Source organism: Planococcus citri, chromosome 3 (genome assembly GCF_950023065.1).
Source record: "Planococcus citri chromosome 3, ihPlaCitr1.1, whole genome shotgun sequence".
NCBI lineage: Eukaryota > Metazoa > Arthropoda > Insecta > Hemiptera > Pseudococcidae > Planococcus > Planococcus citri.
This window is the reverse complement of record NC_088679.1, coordinates 20,608,862-20,631,288: the sequence shown is the minus strand read 5'-3', so window position 1 is coordinate 20,631,288 and position 22,427 is coordinate 20,608,862. Positions and strand designations below refer to the sequence as shown.

Below are 22,427 nucleotides of genomic sequence, written 5' to 3'. Positions count from 1 at the left end.
ACTCACCCAAAAAATTGCAATTGCTCCACAGAACCCTTTATTAAAAGTGACTTTGAATTTTGACAGCAATAGCCTCGGTTTACTGAGAATTTTAAACAATATCTTTTGAAATTACGAGTAGACTTGAAGGCAATTTTTTAAAAAACAGGTTAGGTAATGGATAAAGCGAAAAAATCACCAATTTTTTAATAATTTTCCTACTTTGAAAGCTCATATCTCCTCTTCAGGGACACCTCCACAGCTGAACTTTTTTCTAGATGACTTTGAACTCGAAAAAGGGTCTTCGCTGAATTTGATCTAAATCTTCTGATACCTACATTTTTTTTTCAATGTATCATTTTTCGTAATCCACCCTATAATTATGTGTTTTATCTACTTAGAAATTAGAATCAATTTTACTCCACGTTTCATTTTTTCATCATTTTTGGAATGTTACGCAAAAACTCGAGTAAGAAGAAGGTTACTTGTGAGTTGAGATGTTTTTATTCCAAATTTTTTGAAAATATGATGTAAGGTTGATTTGCACAGTTTTGATCTTCTATGTTTAAATATTGTATTTTTTGGTTATAATCTTTGGAATTTTCAAAATCGAGAACACGAAAAAACGTTGCTTTAATTTTTTGATAAATGTTAATTAGAATAAAAGGTTGTACTTGGGGTAATTTTTTCAGAATTGTTGAGCTTTAAACGTCATGAAGAAATATAATTTTTCGCCTTTTTTCAGCTAAATTTTGGTGTTCAAAAAGGTGGTAACACTGATTTTCATCACATGTCCAAAAAACTCTTTTATAGGGTCATAAACTAGTAAACGTACCAAAAGTAGATCATTTGTAGTTTCCAAGTTGACCTCTCGATCAAACGTTGCAATACTTATCTTTATTTTTCTCAAAACTTTGAGCACCCCAATCTCCCCGGAAAATGTACTTTGAGAACTGCGGTTTATTGCGCCATTCGTCATCTGTCATCTCTCATTGAGGTCTAACACATAAAAAATATGTTAAAAATCGTCGACCTAAATGCAAAAAGCTCGACGATTCGACATGGAATGACTCATGCTCTAAAAAAAAATTGATACTTATGAACACAGATGAGTTTGACAATACACCTGGTGGTTTGTATGAGCCTATTTGGCTGAAAATAATGCATAGTGACTAGTGTAAAATGTCTCTACCAATATAACCAAATCAGCACAATTGCTAACAATTTCAATTTCAATGCGGTACAGAATCCGAATGAAATTCGTAATTCAAAACGTACCACATGCAGAAAACTATTCAAGCCGTTGATAATTTCACGACTGAGTCGATTTTCTGTTACATTAACTTTATTCAATTATTGAAACTGTAATTAGTTTCGCGCCAACAGGAAGAAGCCATGCGCTAGATAGATAATATACGTTCACAGATACAAGAGAATAAAGATACTCGTACTACGTCGTCATACCGTATCCGTACCGTAGATATATTTTCTCAAAAAGCTTCGACAATATATCGACGCGAGATGCTGACGAGTTACGATATATTCGTCAAAATGATTAGGTATACCTAACAATATATAGACGCATGAAAGTCGACTTTGACATCTGATTAATTTTTTAAATGAGTCGTTTGCTCACATGCTCAGTCACTCGTAGGTAATGTCTCATCGTTAAATTTTCATCGTCAAGTTTCGAGATGAAAGTCGAATGAGAATTTGGTCGCATTTGTGATCTCGAATGTAAGCTAAGAGTTGGAAATACTTTCGATTGTGCATCTGTCTCTCACATATTTTATGAACAAAGGATATGTGACTTTTTCATGAGATCGTTCTCTTCGCGACTCTATATAGGTAGGTAGTTACTCTTTTTTAAAACTTACCTTCTTTTGAGTTGAGTAAGAACCTCGTGAATAATAAATTCACTCTGGGGTGAGGATAATTTATCGAGTGTACGAATTGCCCAGGGGATGCACCTATATAAGTATGTGTAATGTACATATGAATACGTCGAGTTTCGAGAACTAAAATGTTCTTTAGGTCGTGATTTTGACGAAGATGTTCTTGTATAAGAGTGCCTAGCTGCCTACCAAAGGTACTGATGGTGTAGTTGGTTCTGACAGAATTCTCGTTTGATGAGAATGAGGCAGTCTCAGGGGTACGTAAGGCTTAGCTGTTTCCAGCCCACGCACTATCGAGCTTTTCTCAAGACATGTTTTCCTCGAGGGTAGTTTTTTCCTAAATTGGCAACAAAGCTTTGTACGCGTAAAAATGATATTTGTTGGAGTTTTTCAAAGGAGTGATTCGTGAAATGCACGTGTACCAGGAAAGATTACAGAGACATGTGAGGTCTCTGAAAAAAGTAGTGAAATGGATACCAAAAGAATTTGATGGAAACTAACGTACGTTCTAATTTGATCGTAAAATACCAACCCACTTCTTCTGAAACAAACGAATTTAGAAGCTTTTCAAACTTGAAAAAATGTATTAATGGAGAAAAATAATTAAAAAAATTATTCATGATCTCAAAAATAAAATTTTCCATGAATAAAAAAATTGAAAAGATTGAAAATATTTCAACACAAAATATTTATTTTACCACATTGATTTTTGAACAAAATCTATCAACATTTTATTTTGTTTCTTGAAAATTGGGATTGGTACTATCTCACAGGGTACCTAAAAAGTCGATAATGTCTCGAAAGTTTTAAATTTTCTACCAATTGCCAGCGAAAAATTTGAATCAAAAATGAACCACTCACAAACTTGAATTCTTCACGAAAATCTTAGCTTTAAATTTTCTACTCTTGCTGACTAGGAAAAATTTTAAATATTCAATACTAGTGAAGCAAGGTAGATGAATGGAGTAGAGAAAGATGGAGCAATAATGTATTCCTAAAAACTTGGCAAAATTTTAATACGAGTACAAAAAAATTTGAGCAAAAATTTCACAACAAAGATACCTATACTTCTAAAAGAAGATAGATATTTATTTAAAATAATGAACATCAAAACTTTTTTAATTTTGTCCCACTTAAATTTTCCAGTACGCGAATAAGTACATTTTTTTTTTGTAACAAACATTTTTGTTGTACAGAAGTAGATTTCATTTCCTTATTTTTCGTCAAACAATAAAAAATTGAGAAAAGAAATGGTTAAAAAACAAACTCGAAGTAGGTACAATTTCAAACTTTTTTTGTTACTGAAATCGAGCAGTAGATACCATATCAGAGGAATTTTTCAGTCAAGTACTTAAGTAGGCGAATCAGCTTGGGTCATTTTTTTTAGATGTTCCTTTAGCCTTCCTGTTGGCTGTGGAAAAACATACCTAGGTACTACAGAAAAGCTTTGATCTCAAATACGTATGCTTTATCACTCTTTTTGCATGGTTTTGAGCATTTTTTAATCGAATAACTTCGAAGTACCTGCAGCTACCTTCAACACAATATTGAAAATTAAAATGAAGGTTCCTTGTACAAAAGCTATCCAAGTTTTTGAATTTTTTACTTTCAATTGTAAATTTTATTTTGAAAAAAAAATTAAAAAGTGAATTCTGACGATTTTAACGTTTAATTTACTTAATGAGTGCATTTTTTCAAACTGAAAAACCCTTACTTTGACTAAAATGATTGAAAAAAAAATTATAACATTTTAAAATCCGAATCGAGCCTGCAGCAGATTTTTGAAACTCGAAATTCCCACAAAATTTCATCAAATGGAGTTGGAAAGCCGAAATTTACTCTGCAAACTAATTTCAATACCTACGCTACGAAGTCAACTGCAGGTGGATTTCAAGTCGTTTTGGAGCCTCCAGCGACTTTTTGAAAATTACTGGAGCCTCCAGTAGATTTTTGAAACTTGAAATTTCCCAAAATTTCTTCAAATGTAGATGGAAAGCCAAAATTCATTCTGCAAACTAATTTCAATGTACTACGAAGTCGACTGGTGATGGATTTCAAGTCGTTTTGAAGCCTCCAGCGACTTTTGAAAATTACTGGAGCCTCCAGTAGATTTTTGAAACTTGAAATTTCCCAAAATTTCGTCAAATTAATGGAGATGGAAAGCCGAAATTCATTTTGCAAACTAATTTCAATACACTACGAAGTCGACTGCTGATGGATTTCTAGTCGTTTTGGAGCCTCCGGCGCCTTTTTAAGGTTGTATAGCGTTTTTTGGAAAATTGAAATTTAAAAAGTAGCTGGAAGCTTCAATACCATTTGAAACCACCATGGAGCCGACTTCATGTCGTATTGAAATTAGTTTTCGAACTAAATTTTAGCTTGCTAACTCCATTTCATAAAATGTTGTGGGAATTTCAAGTTTCAAAAATCAACTGGAGGCTCCAGTAATTTTCAAAAAGTCGCTGGAGGCTCCAAAACGACTTGAAATCCACCTGCACTTGACTTCGTAGCGTATTGAAATTAGTTTGCGGAGTAAATTTCAGCTTTCCATGCAACTCCATTTGATGAAATTTTGTGGGAATTTCGAGTTTCAAAAATCTGCTGGAGGCTCCAGAACTGCTCAAAACGGTTTGAAACCGGTTTCAATCGATTTGGCATGTCTAAAATAGGGTATATCCCAAATTTCAGCTTTTTGATCAATTTGGTAAAATTTTGATTTTTTTCACTCATTTTAGGCCTAAATTTGATTTTCAAAAATTCACCAAAAATCGAAAAAGGCACTTTGGCACTTGAAATTTTGACAGGTGATAAATTTTTGCCTGATCTTCCGTTCTACCTCTGTACGGTTTAAAAAATTTCGTGCAAGTCCTATGTTGGAACGCAAAATCTGCGATTTAGGCAGACCTGTCAATCAAAATGGCCGCCATTTTGTAAGTGGGGCCACTTTTTTTTTTGAGTACAAGGGCTAGAAATGTTCCTTAGAACTCCCCCTTTAAGAAAAAAGTTGTCCCGGTGGATCAACCGGGGGGGGGGGAGGTATGCAATAGATCCTTATGCGGGCTCCCCGACTAAATAATTCAATTGGATATACTTACATTTTATCCTTTTCTTTTTCGCTCTGAGATCGGAATTCTTTATTACGAGTAGAACATACAAATCTATTCTAAAATCATAGGTAGGGGAGATTGTTGTACCCCGGACCTGTTGTACCAGGGACCTTTCCCTCACTAAGGCCCCTAGCGGAATTCGGACTCCACAACGTTCTAAAGCATCACTAGGGTATGGCACAAAATGAACCATAGGCTATGAAGTTTTCATTTGAAAATTTTGCACACGATTATCACGTCTGAAAACGAAAAATTACATTTTGCCATGTTTTGTGAACTGATTTTGGCCTATTGTTTATTTGAAATTTGTCAAACGAATTAGTGCAACGTGTAGCTACACCATCCAAGTGTAAGTACACATATTCACTTTTTGGAAAAATATTGTGTGAAATTTTGTAGAAATTTTTTTCTAAATTTTGGGAGGTCTTGTACCTAGGACCAAATTTCATCGTGTACCACGGACCGCAATTTGTTCATCTAATTTTCACGAATTTTGATACTTTTTCAGATGCCAGGATGCCCTTTACACAGTTTTTACATTGTAGCATCTGAAAACGTTTCAAAATTGGTTAAAATTGGTTGAAATTTTAGGAAAAATCTATGGTCCCTGGTAAAACATGACAAACTTATGGAATTATTTTTAAAAATTCTGAAAAATTGTATATGATCTTATTGTAAAAAGTAAGTATGTATAATGAATGTATATGATCCATACGTGAACTTTATGCCTTCACAGCCAACTTTTAGGCATTTTCCAGAGTAAATTTCTTTTTGGTCCTTGGTACACGACCCGTTGTACCATGGACCAAAAAAAAGTGACTTTTTCAAAAAATTCCGGAGGGGAGGGGAATGAGTTTTGAACAAATGTGAATATTGTGAGAGGGATATATGCCGTTCCTGTAAGGGATATTAGGGACAAGTTACTACCCTTGTGGTGGTAACACTGACAGGCGTCGATCCTCGGACCTATAGTCTGTTCACCAAAAGAAGGGACCGAGTCTAAACGGAAAGTTTTGTATTTTCAGCCAAATATTCGCGTTGCAATTTTCACTGAAAACTGAGGGTACGCTTACTTTAAAGTACAAAACACATTATCATGTTACATAAATCGAAAAAGTATGTAGAATGAAGTACAAATTCTTATCTGGAATGAAATGAAATATTGAATAGAGGTATTTAGTTGAAATTAAATAGGAAAATTAATGTGGAAATGAAATTCAGTATTGAAAATTTGAATACTCTCTTGCTGTTTATTCTAAGCGTACCTCGAATTCTCAATGATGGCCTCAACCGCAGCGCAAATATTTGGCCGCAAACAGAAACTTTTTTGTTCAGCTCGGTCCCTTCTTTTGGTGAACAGACTATACGTGTTCGGAGATCGGCGCTGCGGCCGTCATTATGTTCGTACTATTGTGTAGAGCATGGTCAGTGTCGTGAGTTTATCATATTTTGGTGTATTGAGTTTAGGGCGTTGTGGTGTCGCTCATGTGTAGTGAGTTTATTATCTTTTCTTATGTGTCTTATTTTATTATGTGCTGTGTAATGAGTTTATTGTGTTTATTTCATTAATCCGTGTTAATTATAATATTTCCGCCGAAGGAGGCTTTGTATTTAACTCATCAACATTACGTGTAACGTACATGAATAAATATGTCATAAAGTACACCGCGTGTAGTGTTTAATTCGTATAAAGGTAATATACCAACAGCCGGGGTAAGTTATCTCATCTCATCAGGGGTGCTTAAGCTTTATATACCTTTACAATATCTCGTTTTTTTTTGTAAAAGACCATTCTTTGATGCACCCTATTCACATTTTCAAAAATAGTTAATGGGTGGAGTCCATTCCCAAAAAACGAAAAATCGGTCCCTGGTACAACAATCTCCCCTACTAAATTTTGGGGCATTCAACTCGCTGATTATACAAACCCGATATCTATGGATAAAATTTCTCATTTTTTCAAATTCTTCGCTCAAATGCTTTTGTACCTACCTTATAGAGCGGATCACGAATAAAAGCTGAGAGAAAATTTCAGATCCGAAGACGTCTTTGGAGAGAAGATGCATATTCCATAAGCCCTCAAAGAGAAGATATGTCCGAGAAAATTGTACAGAGATTTTTCACTCTAACAGTGATTGATTTCCAAAGACGTGTTTAAAATTCTGAGTCGACCTTGATCATCGCTATCTAAATCCAAATCCACTTTCGAAATTCTACCAGGTGTTTTAAAAATAGAAAATCGCTCTTGGCCATGTCTTTAAAACATAAATTTCAGATTAAAATAAACCAAAGACTAAAACAAATACCACTTCACAATGTGCAATCGATATACTAATGCGAGCTCACAATGTCATCTATGATATGTACGTAATATATACGTACCACGTATATATATACAGAAAATCTCCACTTCTCGAGAAATCAAAGCTACACCCTTAAACCGTGATACCTTAAACCACATAACCTTGTATTTAAAAATACCTTTCAAAATACGACGGTACCTACGTCAAAACACGGTATCAGCCGACAAAAAGCCAGGCGCATTAAATAAAACGCACTCGAACAAAAATTAATCTCCGTAAATCCAATCGACAATAAATCGAACCGTTCAAACAAACATAAAATTTGGCACGCAAATCTCAAATCTGGCCATTAATCTGATGACAAACTTCGATACCTACATTCCATACAGTAAGCCAAAGCCAAACGGAACCGAACCAGGCAAACAAGCCGAGACTGCGGCACAGCAACAAGTAGTAAGTTTACACCACCTAAAACCATTCGTAACATTGATAAATCTCCGTGTAGTCTACACGTAATTTACAACGACAAATCCATCAAAACGAATCCTCCTTCGTATGTTGCAAAAATCATATAGGCTACAATTCGGGAAAAAAATTTGTTTATAGGAAATCTTCGTCGTTTCACGTGTGCTACAGTAATTCTTCACAGTGGAATACTTATCGTCAAAGGTATAAATTTCCTTAAGCCTATTCAAAAGAATTTTCAAAATGTAAGATTGAGCGAACGTGTAAGTATACAACGAGGAGCTAAAAAAAAAAGCCAACGTAAATTGGCAAGGGGTTGGAAATCAAAGATGGAAAAAAGAATACGTGATTTATCGAATTTTCCTTATCCGTTCTTTTTAAAAAAATAAAAAGAAATCGAGCCAGCGCGAACGAAGCTGAAGCTGTCGTTTTATAAAGTATGATACGGTTTTCTTTATACCATACTCTCGTTAGTCGTACACACACGTAGAAGAAATACGAAACCTGAATCGCGCCAGTTCCATAAAACGTGATTTTTTTTTCACTCGTGTGAGAGCAGTATACTCAATGCATAGAAAATTAAAACATCTTCGACGAAAAAAAGAAAAGTTTTCCATTTAATTCAATTACCTACGAACTATAGTACATAGGTACGTAGTTGCATGGAAAACGTGTAAAGGATGGTATACGTAAAGTATCCAATCAAAGAACACAGCAGACAGTGCACTAGCACGAGCGAGCATACGAGAATGAACTACAAAAAAGCGCTATCAAACTGCTCAGAGTTCAAACAGCATATTACGTATAGTGTATTTCTAAAATAAAAACATAAAACAGTTACCCAATCAGTAATTAAGATGGTTTGTTGGTCAATGGTCATTTTTTATGTCTCTTTTCGACCCAACAAGTGAATCTTTTGAACTGGCACTCCGCCAATTGAACAAGATCCAGCTACTAGGTATATAGATGAATTAGCATGCCCTAAAATCCTCGTGTCCAAAATTACAAGTGTCAAAGTTCATTTTTGAATTTTTGAAAATTTTAAAAATTTTAAAAAGATGTTTTAAGGGGGATTTTAAAAATTTTTCATAAAATAGGTAAGTACCTACCTACCTAATTTGTTGAGAGCCGATGTCAGTTATTTCTTCGATTCAACTCTAACAGGTAATTTTGAAGCATTTTGGAGCACCTAAGTAAGTATGTGATTTTGACATTTTCTCCAGAAATTTAAACTCACTCTGAAAAGGCATGAAATCAACTTGAGCGCCAATATTTGTGTGGTTGAAGCTTATTGAGCGCCATCTCAGCCATTTCATTTTCAGGTGGTCAGAGCAAAATTCCAAGAGTCAGAGCTGTGGGTCCAAAATGATTTCAGGATTGGGTTTTGGTTTCGGGATCAAAATTCATTCATTTTGGGATTGGATTTGTTTTAGTTTTGTTCTTCTAAACCTCTATTTCAGTTTTGGGATTAGTTTCAGGATTGAAAAAATTGTTTCAGTCCGGGATGAATCAGTTCATGCAGTTTCAGGATTTTGAAAATTATATCCGTTCTGAGAGTTTTTCAGTTTCAGGATCAAGAAAAATAATGATTTTAGTTTTGGGATAAGATTTGAATTGGGATTTAATCAGTTCTGGTTTCAGGATCGTTTCAGACTAGAGCCCTGTGTCAACTACAAAATGATAGGTGGTGGCTATGGCAAGTATAGCACTGTGGCTGGTGGTGGAGCCAATTCCAGCCGACGCTTTTAGTGGCTGCAAAAATTTTACTTGGCGGTGGCTCAGCCGGCTAAAAAACTGAAATTTTGCAGTAATTTTTTGTAAATTATAAAATTACCCCCAAATAATTTAACTTCTCAGTCTCAAAATAGAAAATATACGTATTCTTTTTCAAGATATGTACTTAATAGAGCTGAAAACAGTTACGCTGCCCGCTAACTGGTATCTGGTTAAAATACTGGCTAAACCCGCTAGTGGTTGTATCAGGTTGGTTCGCTTATAGATAGTAGCGTATAGCGAGCACAACCCGAATGTTTTCGCACTTGGTCTGCGCACGCACCCCAAAATTTGATAATGCGTAAGTGGGAGGAGTTACGCTTCAACACCTGACATGATTGATGACAATGATGAATTGATGATGTCATGCCGGTACACCGGCTATATGCATTCAATGCGCTACTAGTTAAAACGTGAACTGGTGCGACATTTTTTCAACTTGCTACCCGCCACTAGAGAGAAGCGAGAATTTACAATACAGGTACAGTAGTTACAGTTACCCACTGTCAGCGAGTACCATTTTCAGCTCTTCAAAATTTCCCAAAAAAATCACCCTGAAATTTGCCATTTGAGAGTAACTCTACCTGCTAACCATTATCTGGTTAAAATACCATCTAACCCGGTAATAGCTGCTCGACAAACCATCTCGACTTTCAATTCGAGGTCGAGTTTTGATCGAGTAGAAATCGGCTGATACGTACCTACTTTTAATAATTTTTTTGACGATTTTGAAAATCGACAAAAAATATCAAAATAATTGACTGGTAGTTTTCAACAATTTTCAACGAAATGTAAGATTGATGAAAATTTGATCCTAAATCTTCCTACATTATAGTGCTATAATCTGTGACGATTTCACATTGAAAATTCAAATCAATTTTAGGTCAATTTCATGCTCAAGGCCTAAACTTGACTGCAAATGTTCGTCGATTTTTTTTCTCTGTAGACATCAATTATGCATACAGAAATTAAAGTCAGTTTTAGGTCGATATTTACTAAGTCATAAATATGATGTGAAAATCGATTCAAAATCATTCAAAATTTGTGATATCATAATTGACACCTTTTTTTCAATTCCAAAGTTGGATCGATTTTTCATCAATTTTTTGCTTAATTGAAAATATATCATAAATCGATTTAAATTTGTTTCAAAATTGTAATAAGTATTATATCTAATTGATAACTTTTTAAATCAAAAGTTGGATATATTTTTCATCAATTTTTTGTCAAAATGATAAAACGATAAAAACTTGATATGAAATATTTATCGATTTTGCCTTGAAAATAGACATTAATTTAGATAAAAGCTGAAGTTGATTTTAAGCCTATATGTGAGGGCGCGTACGGAAAGGGACCTACCGACCAAAAAATGAAAAATTTTTTTTTTCCTGAAATTGTTGTAGGAACTCTTAGAGAATCGAATGGAACCTCCCAAACCCGCCAATAACTCCTATTTCATCGAAATTTTTCGCTTCTAAGTGAACCATGACAGAATTCATAATCGAAAAAACTTGAATGCAGTGCATAATCTGACCGGTAGAGGTCATTGGAGGGCGTGTGTGAGTGTGTGGTAAAGTGTAGGACCTTCAAAGTTGGAATACCCCTACGTAATCGTACAGTAACAACAAGAGAAATAACCGCGCGCAAAACTTTAAACGGCTCTCCTGTAAAATTTACGTTTTGGTTGGTAGGTCCCTTTCCGTATGCGCCCACACATATATGTATAATCACTTGGAAATGAAAATGGCGTGAAAATTGATTCAAAATTAACGTATTATTTGTGCTGTTGTAACCAATAGTTTTTTCAAGTTTAAAAATTTGAATCAATTTTTCATCAAATTTTTTGATGAATTGAAAGTAGTCAAAACTTGACTCAAAATATTCATCTTTTTTTTCTTAAGAATATAACATTTTTTCTGCACATTGAAGTTGACGTTGATTTTGATTATTTTTTGATGAGAAATGAAAATGGTATGAAAATCGCTTCAAAATTTTATGGTTGATTTACAGCACAGAAGTAGTAAAAGTAGACCAAAAATTGATAAAAAATAGATGTCAATTATTCATCGCTGATACAATTTACTACTCGCAGATAAAATGTGCAGCAAACTGTATAAGTAGTTTTTCCAACAAAATCAATGTTGGAGAAAAGAAGTGTTATAATATGTAACTTCATTTCTAAGGGGTCATCTCGACCCAATTTTTGAGTAGGTCGTTTTTCATAAGCTCGACACAAAATTGATTAGAAAAAAGTGTCGATAGAAAGTACTCAAAATTGTCGTCATAGATATTGAGTTGATTTTGCATCAAATCACAAGAAAGTGTTGAAAAATCAACTAATAAACTACACAAAATCTTCAAATTATCGACAAAAAATGTGTGGTGATGTCTCAATATGAAAAATGCTCGATGTTAAATTTGGGTCAATTTTATATCAATAATGTTCGAGAATAGGTAGATTTTGTGGTGAAAAAAAATGATGAAAAGGAAATTTATTGATCTAAATTCGACTTAAAATTTGAGCCAACTCGACCCTATTTTTTTTTTCAAGATTGTGTCGAGGTGGTTTGTCAGGTGGTAGCGAGTTATTTTGATACTAGATAGGTAGGTAGTAGCATATAGTGAGAACAACTCAATTGAATTTTGCACTGGTACAGGTTTAGTCATCATGCACACCCCAACACTTGAAAATGTGCAAGTGGACGGAGTTGCATTTTGGCACCTGTTGTAGGTGAGTGTGATTGACATTTGGCAGTGATTGTTGGCAATGATGACGTAATGCTGATACTTACACCTGCTACACATACAACATGCTACCAGCTACAATGTGAACCAGTGTGAAATTTTTTCAACTCGCTATCAGCTGGATCAAGTAGCTAGAATTTACAGTTGGGTTACAGTTGTTACCCACTGTTTGCAAGTACTGTTATCAGCTCTGGTAGAAACCCGAGTGTTCTTCAAGAGCCAAGTAAGTGGCTGACAAATATAAAATTGTCAACTCAGTATCAAGTGAATCAGAGGTGAGTTTGAGATTTTTGGAATACATGGTTGCAAGACTACTGCGGAATCAACTAAGAGCTTGGACAAAACAGACAGTGGAAAAACTGAATTTTGAGGTCAGACAAATAGTCCTCCATAAAAAGACAGATAATTGGTCTGATTGCTAACCTTTGGCAAAAATTACGACGACATTTCCAGATCAGAGTAACCTTGTATGTATACAGTCAAAAATGCACCACTGACCATGTTGGAGTTGTGCGGGCTAGATGTACATACCTACATATTAGCATTAGGTTGTAATATTTTTAATCAATGTAATTAGTTTTAATTTTGTAATTTGTTCTAATTTTGTACAGTAAACCTTTTTCAAATTTTTATTGTAAAGCAACAATTTTTTGCCATTTTTGACGAAATGTGAGATCTTATTTTGACAATTTCCACAAAATACAAAACTTTTCTTACTTAGGTGTTTATGTAATTTTAAAATTTCTTGCAAAAAGTGAGACTGTGACAATTTGGGCAGAAGATGAGTTTTTTCAGAAATTTTTGACAAAAAAGCAAAATTTTTTGTAATTTTGAGACAAGAATTGAGATTAAGAATAGGGTAATTTTCAACAAAAAAGTGAAACTTTTTGGCAATTCTTGGAAAACAGCAAAACTTTTGTAGAATTTTTGGTAAGCAACGAGAATTGTTGCCAATTTTTGGCGCAAAACAAAACATGGACAAATTCATCAAAAGGCAAAAGCACATATCTACTTAATTATAATCACCAGTCTACTGAAATCTCTCCCCCCCCACTTCTGAACTAAAATGAAAAACCTCTCACAAAGCCCAAAAATCATCCCTCACAATCACGTATCCAGTATCAAGAGGCAAGCCTAAAATTGAAATTCAAGTCAAGGGCTAAGTTCACCACACTTATTCGGCTATGTAGGCGTAGTGTAGCGTACACTTTTACACGTACCCAAGCTAGCCTTTTGTTATATGTTATGTACAGCATTCTGACGATGAACGCGAACGGTGACCGGCCTTGTTTGGTTAGCCGTATAAACGTGGTAATATTAAACAGCATGTTTTTCTCGATTGTTTTTCCGAGCCGCCGATTTAATGACTTTTCCGTCCATCAAAACGTCAGCAGCTGAACGAGCGCGACTTCAATCTCACCAAAGCTGACATCCCTTCGGACTTGTGGAAACGTTTCGCTCGAGTAAAACTTATTATTCGCAATTTCCTTTTTAACTTTTCGCTAAAACGATTATTCTTGTTCGTCGTCGAGAAAAACGTCTCTTCTCTGGTATACGCGAGAATATATTTTCTGTCAACCTTAGCTCACCTATGCGACGAAAAACCCGACGTAAAAGTACATACGTATGTAGGTAGAGGTATATGGGTAGGTAGGTATACCTTTTCTATACAGGTACTTGGAATAGTGTGCGACAAACAAAGTTATACGATTTATTTAACCATATTTGTTACACACGATGTCAAACGTCGTCGCTTCAACTTGTAAACTCATTTTACATAATTTATGAATGAAATTAGCAGCAATCGAGCTAACTTTCAACGCCACTTTTCTCATTCAAGACAATTACGTTATGTTATAAAACCTTAATACCGGTCGTTATTCTCTTCTCTTCATTAACTTTCGGAGTAAAGTTGATTATTATTGTATACGAGACTGATTCGAACTTTCATCGTGACGTTAATAGAGCAGAAGATCCGAAATTTTCCACAACTCTGTAGAATTTGGTGACAGTTCAGAGGTGGGTAGAACTAAGAAGGGTGAGGAATTTCGCCTCTAGAGCCATTGAAGCTTTGAGCCTCGAGGCCACGGATGTCGTATTCTTTCACATTATTTGTATTTATTTTTCTATGATTAATTCTGAAGTTTGCTTAAATAGAAACAAAACAACATCACTTTTAAAATTGAAATCGAAAAAAAAAACACAAAAATTAGACATTAAAAAAAACTGAATTAAAAAAATTCATTTGAATTTCACAAAAAAATTTTAACTGAATTTAAAGATAAGATTCAAAATTGTCATTAGAAAATTTATTTTAAAAGTAATGGAAGAAATAAATATTCATCTGAAATTACTATACGAGAAGCACATTTGAAATCTTGAAAGAATTCAAAAAAAAATTTTCTGACAGAACTTTTCGTTTCACTTTTGGTTTTAGTTTATGGTCTACCGAATATGAATAAATTTTTAGGTTTTCCTTCAGAATTGAGTTTTTGCTTTTTCATGCCTGCATTCAATTCAGTAATATTTAAAACCAAGTAAGTAGGTATTACCTTTGTTGACCAAAATACAATTCATTGTATTTCTAAACGTGTAAAATTGAAAGTAACATGAGTAGGTAGATAGTTTAAACTTCAACTGAGCTCACCTGGAACATAAAAAAAATGCAAAAAAATTAGTACTATACCTAATAGGTAGATATATTAAGCATCTCGAATTTGAGTAAATGGTTGGAAAGGGGGACAGCTTGGAAAACATTTTGAGCTATTCAAAACCTCAATGGATCAATAATAATCCTACTTAAATTCTGCTCTGACCTATACAAAGCAGAAGTTACGATACCCACCTCATTTTCGATCCACCCAATCGATTGAAAACTGCCTACTTAAAACAAATATACAAAACTTTCAAATTCAACTTTCTCGCTACTCTCTCAATGTAAATTTTTGTCTACTGTGTCCTCCCAATATTTAATCAGCTTTCTTGAAAATATAAGAAAAAAATCAATTTGAAGAATATTTTCAATTGAAGCTAAAAATTCCTCAATTTTAAAAATTGGCCTCATGAAGAACTATACTTGGATTGCTCTTTGATCTGAGATTGATTAACAGCAGGAAAAAAAAGGGGGAAAAAGGTCTAAAATATTTGTACACAAAATGTACTTAAAGCTTACTTTAAAGTTGTTTTTTTTTCACAAGCTCCGCATAAAACACTAATAATAGAGTAAAACACACTCACAAACTTTCTTCTTCAAAGCAAGTAGGTATATATAACCCTAAGACACGATTATTTTTTTTTTTACAACGATACGATACGATACGTCAAAAACCCAACATTAAATGACAGATTCGACACGAAAACATGTTGACTTATAGACCACGAGTAATCAATTAGAAACTAACAAAAAAATCTTTCTATTTCGGTCGCTATTCATCGTGAAAATCTGCTTTAAGTAGAAAAATAAGAAATGCTTTCGAGAGAGAGAAAAAAAAGAGACACGAAATTCGTCGAAAGTTAAACAAATTTGCCTCGAAAAAATATCTACAACTTTTGAGGTACCTAAAATATTCTTTTAGAAAAAAAGAGCAATCGTTAGAAAGTAGAAAGAGATAGAAAGGAGGGTGATACATCTCGAAAGTCATTCTGTTTTCTTGACAATCAAGCCGATACTTTATTTCGGCGAAACATACTTGGAGAAAATACAAACGAATAACGAAACGAAGAATAAGTATAATTCTTTAAAAGCGTACTATATATAAAACAAAGCGGCGAAATATTTGGAAAAGTAGAAACTTTCGGATGAATTTCGCGCAGAAGAAGATTCTTTCCAAGACGAGTAAAAAATTTGTTGAATTTCGCGTTCAACGAAAATTACTCGCAGAAATCGTTTTTACAGAGGATTTTCGTCTATAGCGAAAAAAATATGTCTCATGGAGTCTTTAACGAAATTCGTTCGAGAAATCTTTCTTCCAATAAAGAAATCAAGTTCCGTTTAACCGACGACGATGTAATCGCGAGATTCTTTCGAGAGAATACACTGTACGTTTTATACCTCTTCCTTCTTTTTTTTATTTCTTTTTTTCTTTTTTACGCTCTTCAAATAAATATTTTTTCACTTGATATCTTTTCTTGGGTCGATTCAATGATGAAAATCCTAATCGTACGCTTAGGTAATGAATAGTACCTATAATAATTTCAAGCATCGATAACTTTTCGTTTTGTTTCCGCGGAGCATGGAGGAATAAAATATTGAGGACTGCGTTAAATGTCAAAGACTTTTTTTTTTTTTTTTTGATTTGGAAGGGCTGTAGAGGATGAAAATTTATCAAAATGTACGGATATTTTGAATAGGTACCAACCTACTTCAATATTAAAATTGGCAGCATCGACGTTCGTGAGAAATTACCTTGAATCAGAATAGGTAGGTGCGTTATTTTTAAAACAAAGTCGTGTTTTGTTTTAAAATGACCTATCAATCAATCAGTCAATCAATCATTGAAAATTTAGCTGTCTGACAAGTCAGCCGGTTTTGCTTTTTGACGTTTGCAATGCGTAAATTTACAATTCGCCAAATCGAATTAATGATATGAAAACATTTCAAACAAGAATCATTTCAAACGAAATGAACGCTGTTATGAAAACATCAATACCGTAACAAAAAGTAAACAATTAAAAGACATGAGAAAAATACTAGCCATAAACAAATGAGAAAAGAAACGTGATTTCATGTTTGAAAAAAACACCACAAGACTGGCATATCGTACTTATTGCATGAAAATTGAGAGTGCCCAATAAGCACTGACGAAAGTTGTAGGTCCCAAAGTTTATTTTTAGGCCTTCCAGCGCAATTTGAAATTTCTGGAGAAAATTTAAAAAATCGCTGGAGGCTTCAGAGTGGTTCAAAACTACATATAAGTATGTACATATGTAGTACTACCTATAGTTGATGTGTGATAGTCGGGGGGCCCGCATAAGGATCACCTGCACCCCCTGCCGATTCTCCGGGACAATTTTTTCCTTTAAGGGGAAGTCCTAAGGAACATTTCTAGCCCTTGTCCTCAAAAAAAAGAGTGGCCCTACTTACAAAATGGGGGCCATTTTGATTGACAGGTCAGCCGAAATCGCAGGTTATGCGTTCCAACGTAGGACTTTCACGGAATTTTTTAAACCGTACAAAGGTAGATCGAAAGAGCAGGCAAAAATTCATCACCTGTCAAAATTTCAAGTGCTAAAGTGCCTTTTTCGATTTTTGGTGAATTTTCAAACATCAAATTTTGGCCAAAATGTGAGAAAAAAATCAAAATTTTACCAAATTGACCTAGAAATCTGAAATTTGGGATATATCCTATTTTCGACCTGCCAAATCGATTGGAAACTGTTTCAAACCGTTTTGAGCAGTTCTGGAGCCTCCAGCAGATTTTTGAAACTCAAAATTCTCACAAAATTTCATCAAATGGAGTTGGAAAGCCGAAATTCATTCTGCAAACTGATTTCAATACGCTATGAAGTCGACTGAATGTGATTTTCAAGTCGTTTTGGAGCCTCCAGCAATTTTTTGAAAATTACTCGAGCCTCTAGTAGATTTTTGAAACGTGAAATTTCCCCAAAATTTTATCAAATGGGGTTAGCAAGTTGAAATCAACTCTGCACTTCAATTTTAACATCTTCTGAAGACGACTTCAGGCGAGTTCAAGTAATTTTGGAGCCACCAGTGACTTTTTGAAAAGTTTCATCGCGTTTTTAGGAGAATTGAAATTTCGAAAATTCGAAAAAGTAGCTAGAAGTTTCAAAACCACTCGAAACAACCATGCAGTCGACTTCATATTGTATTGAAATTAGTTTACAGAGTAAATTTCGGCTTGCTAACCCATTTGATGAAATTTTGGGGAAATTTCAAGTTTCAAAAATCTACTGGAGGCTCCAGTAATTTTCAAAAAATTGCTGTAGGCTCCAAAACGACTTATTTTTCCAGAGAAAAAATTTTCATCGCAGGAAACTCAGAGTTGTACTTATGAAAAAAATAGAACTTTCTTTACACATAATTTCTTTTTGGAATTGTGCGTTTTTTTTTTCAAAATTAGCAATTTCTCACTTCTTACATTGAAATGAGTAACTTACATCTCAATTTTTCCTCCAAATTCCAGAATGAAATGATTTTTAAAATCTTCAAGCTTTTTCTCTTCGCACAAAATTTTATTCAACTCGAAGCAGAAAGTTCTCAAAACTCAAAAACATTTTTAAAAATTTTAATTGGTATCAAAATTTTTCAAAAATCTTAATTTTTGATTACTTTTTTAAAATTGAAATTACAAAATAAAATGATATCGAAATCGAAACCCCTGCCGTTATTCTACTCTATTTTATCCCAATTTTATTGCGATGAAATTTTTTTTTGTTTTGAGCTACTTACCTAGTTGTTAAGTAAATAAAAAGGATTAAAATCTTGTTTTTTGGAGCATTAAATTTTTTTCCGGGTGTTATGAAAACATTTGGGAAAACAATTTAAAAAATTGTCAGCTGTTACATTCTGTAGGCTTCAACCTAGTGATTGTTCTGTCCACATTGTATTGTGAAATGCCAAAACTTTCAAACCATCTCGAGGATACCATTATTTTATGGCTCTACATTGTAGAGAATTTTGTCCCCTTTCCAACGGTATTAAATTTTTTGAAATCCGCAAAAGTCTTCCTTGAGAAAATTCACTTAAGGAGCTGAAAAAGGTAGCCAATTCAACATATTGTTCTGTTCACTTTGCACTTTGAGGCAACAGAACTTTTAAACCATCTCAAGGACCCTATTATTTTATGGCTCTAAATTGTAGAGATTTTTGTGCCCTTTCCAACGGTGATAAATTTTTTGAAATCCTCAAAGGTCTTCCTTGAGGAAATTGACTTAAGGAGCAGAAAAATGCGGAAAAATTGAACTCATTGTTCTGTCAGCTTTGCACTTTGAGGTGGCAGAACTTTTAAACCATCTCGAGGACCTCATTATTTTATGGCTCTAAATTGTAGAGATTTTTGTGCCCTTTCCAACGGTAATAAATTTTTTGAAATCCTCAGAGGTCTTCCTTGAGGAAATTGACTTAAGGAGCAGAAAAATGCGAAAAAAATCAACTCATTGTTCTGTCAGCTTTGCACTTTGAGGTGGCAGAACTTTTAAACCATCTCGAGGACCCCATCATTTTATGGTTTGAAATTGTAGATAATTTCATCCCCTTTCCAACGGTACTACATTTTTTGAAATCCGCGAAAGTCTTCCTTGAGAAAATTGACTTGACGAGTTAAAAAAGGTAGCCAATTTAACATATTGTTTTGTCCACTTCGAACTTTGAGGCGGCTGAACTTTTAAACCATCTCGAGGACTCCATTATTTTATGGCTCAAAATTGTAGAGAATTTTGTTCCCTTTCCAACGGTACTACATTTTTTGAAATCCAAGTGAACAGCATTAGTTTACAGCTAGACTTGTAAGGTTTAGCCTACCATTCACAAGGCGCATGTATGCAACCTGAAATGCGCGTTTTGCCCTATTTCTGTTATTTGCATCTGTAATATGTGACTTTTCTGAAAATTAACACTTTTGTTTTGAGAAAATCGAGGAAAATCATCAATTCACAAGACAAGTGATCTTTCACTTTCAATTTTTTTTTCAAATAACTATGTATCTATCATACTCGTAATTTGATTTTTCAAGTACAACTTCTGGCATGAAAGTTCTCGAAATTTGTCTGTTGAACTTCTCTGTGTTAGAATATTTTCAAACTTTTCTATGAACTATAATATTTTTGAGCAAAACGAACCTTTATGTGAATAATTGCTTCAATTTAACTCCCACACATCAACAATTTTAGGCCATTGGAACCTCCAGTAGACTTGAAATTTTTTCCAGAAATTTCAAATTGCTCTGAAAGAGCCAAAAATAAACGTTAGAACTCATAATTTTGGTCGGTGCTGATTGGGCAGCCTTTCGATCGTTTTGGGTGGCCACTGTAAAATTCTAAGCATAATTATATATTTCCTTTAAAAAAATCGATCATTTTTAATTTAAAAAAAAAAAATTACTTGCAGAATTATTTCCAATTATTTTCTGTTTATTAAATTTGAAAATTTTGAATCAAGTTTCAGCTTTCAGTTTTAATGATTTTTTTTTTGTTTGTTCACTCGAGTACTATGGGTTAGGGACATCAATTGAATGATCCACGCATTCTCTTGTTTTTGATGAATTTTCATTCAAGATTGGAAGTTTTAGTTTCGGAGAGTGTATATAACCACTTGAATTTACAAGATAGACAACGTATCATGGTAATGTTTTATGTTCGTCTACATATACCTACCTATACTCGATTTGTATCATCTATGGTAAAAATCTCGTTACCTAACGTTTCATTGAACATCTTGTATATTGCCTTAGTGAAATAGAAATAGGTAAAATTTCTCTGGAAAATACCTACCTGTATAAATTTACAACAAGCAATATCTTATAAATCGAGTATAAGAATGCCTAAACGAAGAAAATGATACCCACGACCTTCGAGAAACAAAAAGAACAAATTTCAACGAGCAAAAAATCAATCGAGATTGGGAAAAATTTCAGAATAAAACCTACCGTAAAGAAATTCGTTTAAAATTTTCTGCTTTGAAATTCGACATATGCAAGCTATTTGATTCGCGAACAAAGCAAACTGCCTATACACAGCCTGCACGGCGGCGCAATTTATATCTAAACACGCAGTATATTTTGATGAATACAATTCAACCCCCTTTTCATTTACTTCTGCTTCTTATATACGAGTAGCATAAACGAACGAAGTTGGAGCAGGGAGAGGAGTAAAAAAAAAACAAAATCCGTTTTAAAAACGTTTTACAAAGAGCTTTCGAACAAACAAAACGAAAAAATAATACCACCTGGCAAAGGCATACCTATTTGGAGCATACGCGCTCAATTGGAAACGTATTATGCAATAAAAACCGTACAAATTGATCGATACAGTTCTGTCGGTTTCGGTGTATTTTATATTATTTTTTTCGCTCTCGCTGTGCAACGTGTAGTAGAATTACGACTTTAACTCGTATATATACAGAATGGGCAAACATTACACACTGTACAAGTGTACACATAGCACAAGTTAAAGTGTAATATACGAAATCGTCTCTAGTTTATGGTACGTTATACTACGCGGAAACCGACGATACGGAAGTTTTCTTTAGCTCCGGAATCTCGCCGTAGTACAACGGTTAGCCAAAATGTTTAACCGACCTTTCAAGCTCTTTAACTTCACGTAGCAGCGCAGACTTTTCTCGCTGACTTTGGCGGTTCATCCTTCTACCCTTCCTCTCGCACATCGCGTTAATCCTTATATAACTTTTAATCTTCGACTAACTTAACCACCGAGCAAATATTGCTGACAGCTTTATACACGCCTATTGTTGAACTTTCGATTTGAATTCATTATTTCGCTCGTTTATTCGTTCGCAAATATCTTATATACGTATACCTATACCTACGTAAAGGTTCGACCCCCGTCGCGAATCTGCAATATCATCCTGTTGAACGTGTTAATCTTTGCGACGCCACGTTGTTCTTTATAGATAATCTCGTTGTCCGCAGACTCGATACCATGATTTTGATTCGTTTAAAAATTAATCCCACGAGTATTCCTTCGTCAGCAATAAAACGATACGATGATGTGGTATTCTCGTACGTATAATACATACGTAAAGTGCGGTATTTCGCCATAATACAAGAATGTATTGTCAACAGGTGTCTATTGGTAGATACAAATAGGTGTAATGCAGTACCTATGTTTTAGGTAAACTTATATAAAGATGAGCCATATGCACTTGGATTATTAGGTAGAGACTAGAGAACTAGAGATAGGTACCGAAAATGACATAAGTCCAAAAATTATATTAGATAAAAAATGTTGGTCAAAATTGAATCGGAAACTGTTGAGTATAGTATTTCTTGCTGAATACAATTCATTTCCAAATATGTAAAAATTTCTCAAAATTGAGTTATTTGGGCAGTGTTAAGATGTCTTAGACTATCACAATTTGTGATCTTTGAATAATTTGAATTAGGACCCAATTCTTACTTCAATTTCAACTGCACATATGCACATTATTATATTTTTTTAGTGTGCGTAGCACACTATTGGTTTCG

General features: G+C 34.1%; 1 protein-coding gene across 5 annotated transcripts in view; it reads right to left on the bottom strand.

The window, feature by feature from the left end:
* Window positions 1–22,427, bottom strand: part of Pde6 (phosphodiesterase 6) — a 229,210-nt gene that overhangs the window by 131,185 nt on the left and 75,598 nt on the right. Inside the window, exon 2 of one of the 5 annotated variants that reach the window (XM_065358742.1) lies at window positions 20,065–20,168. The exons of the other annotated variants lie outside the window; for them this stretch is intronic. The gene's annotated coding sequence lies outside the window, so the exon portion shown is untranslated. The remainder of the gene's footprint in view (window positions 1–20,064; window positions 20,169–22,427) is intronic. 5 annotated transcript variants of the gene reach the window in all.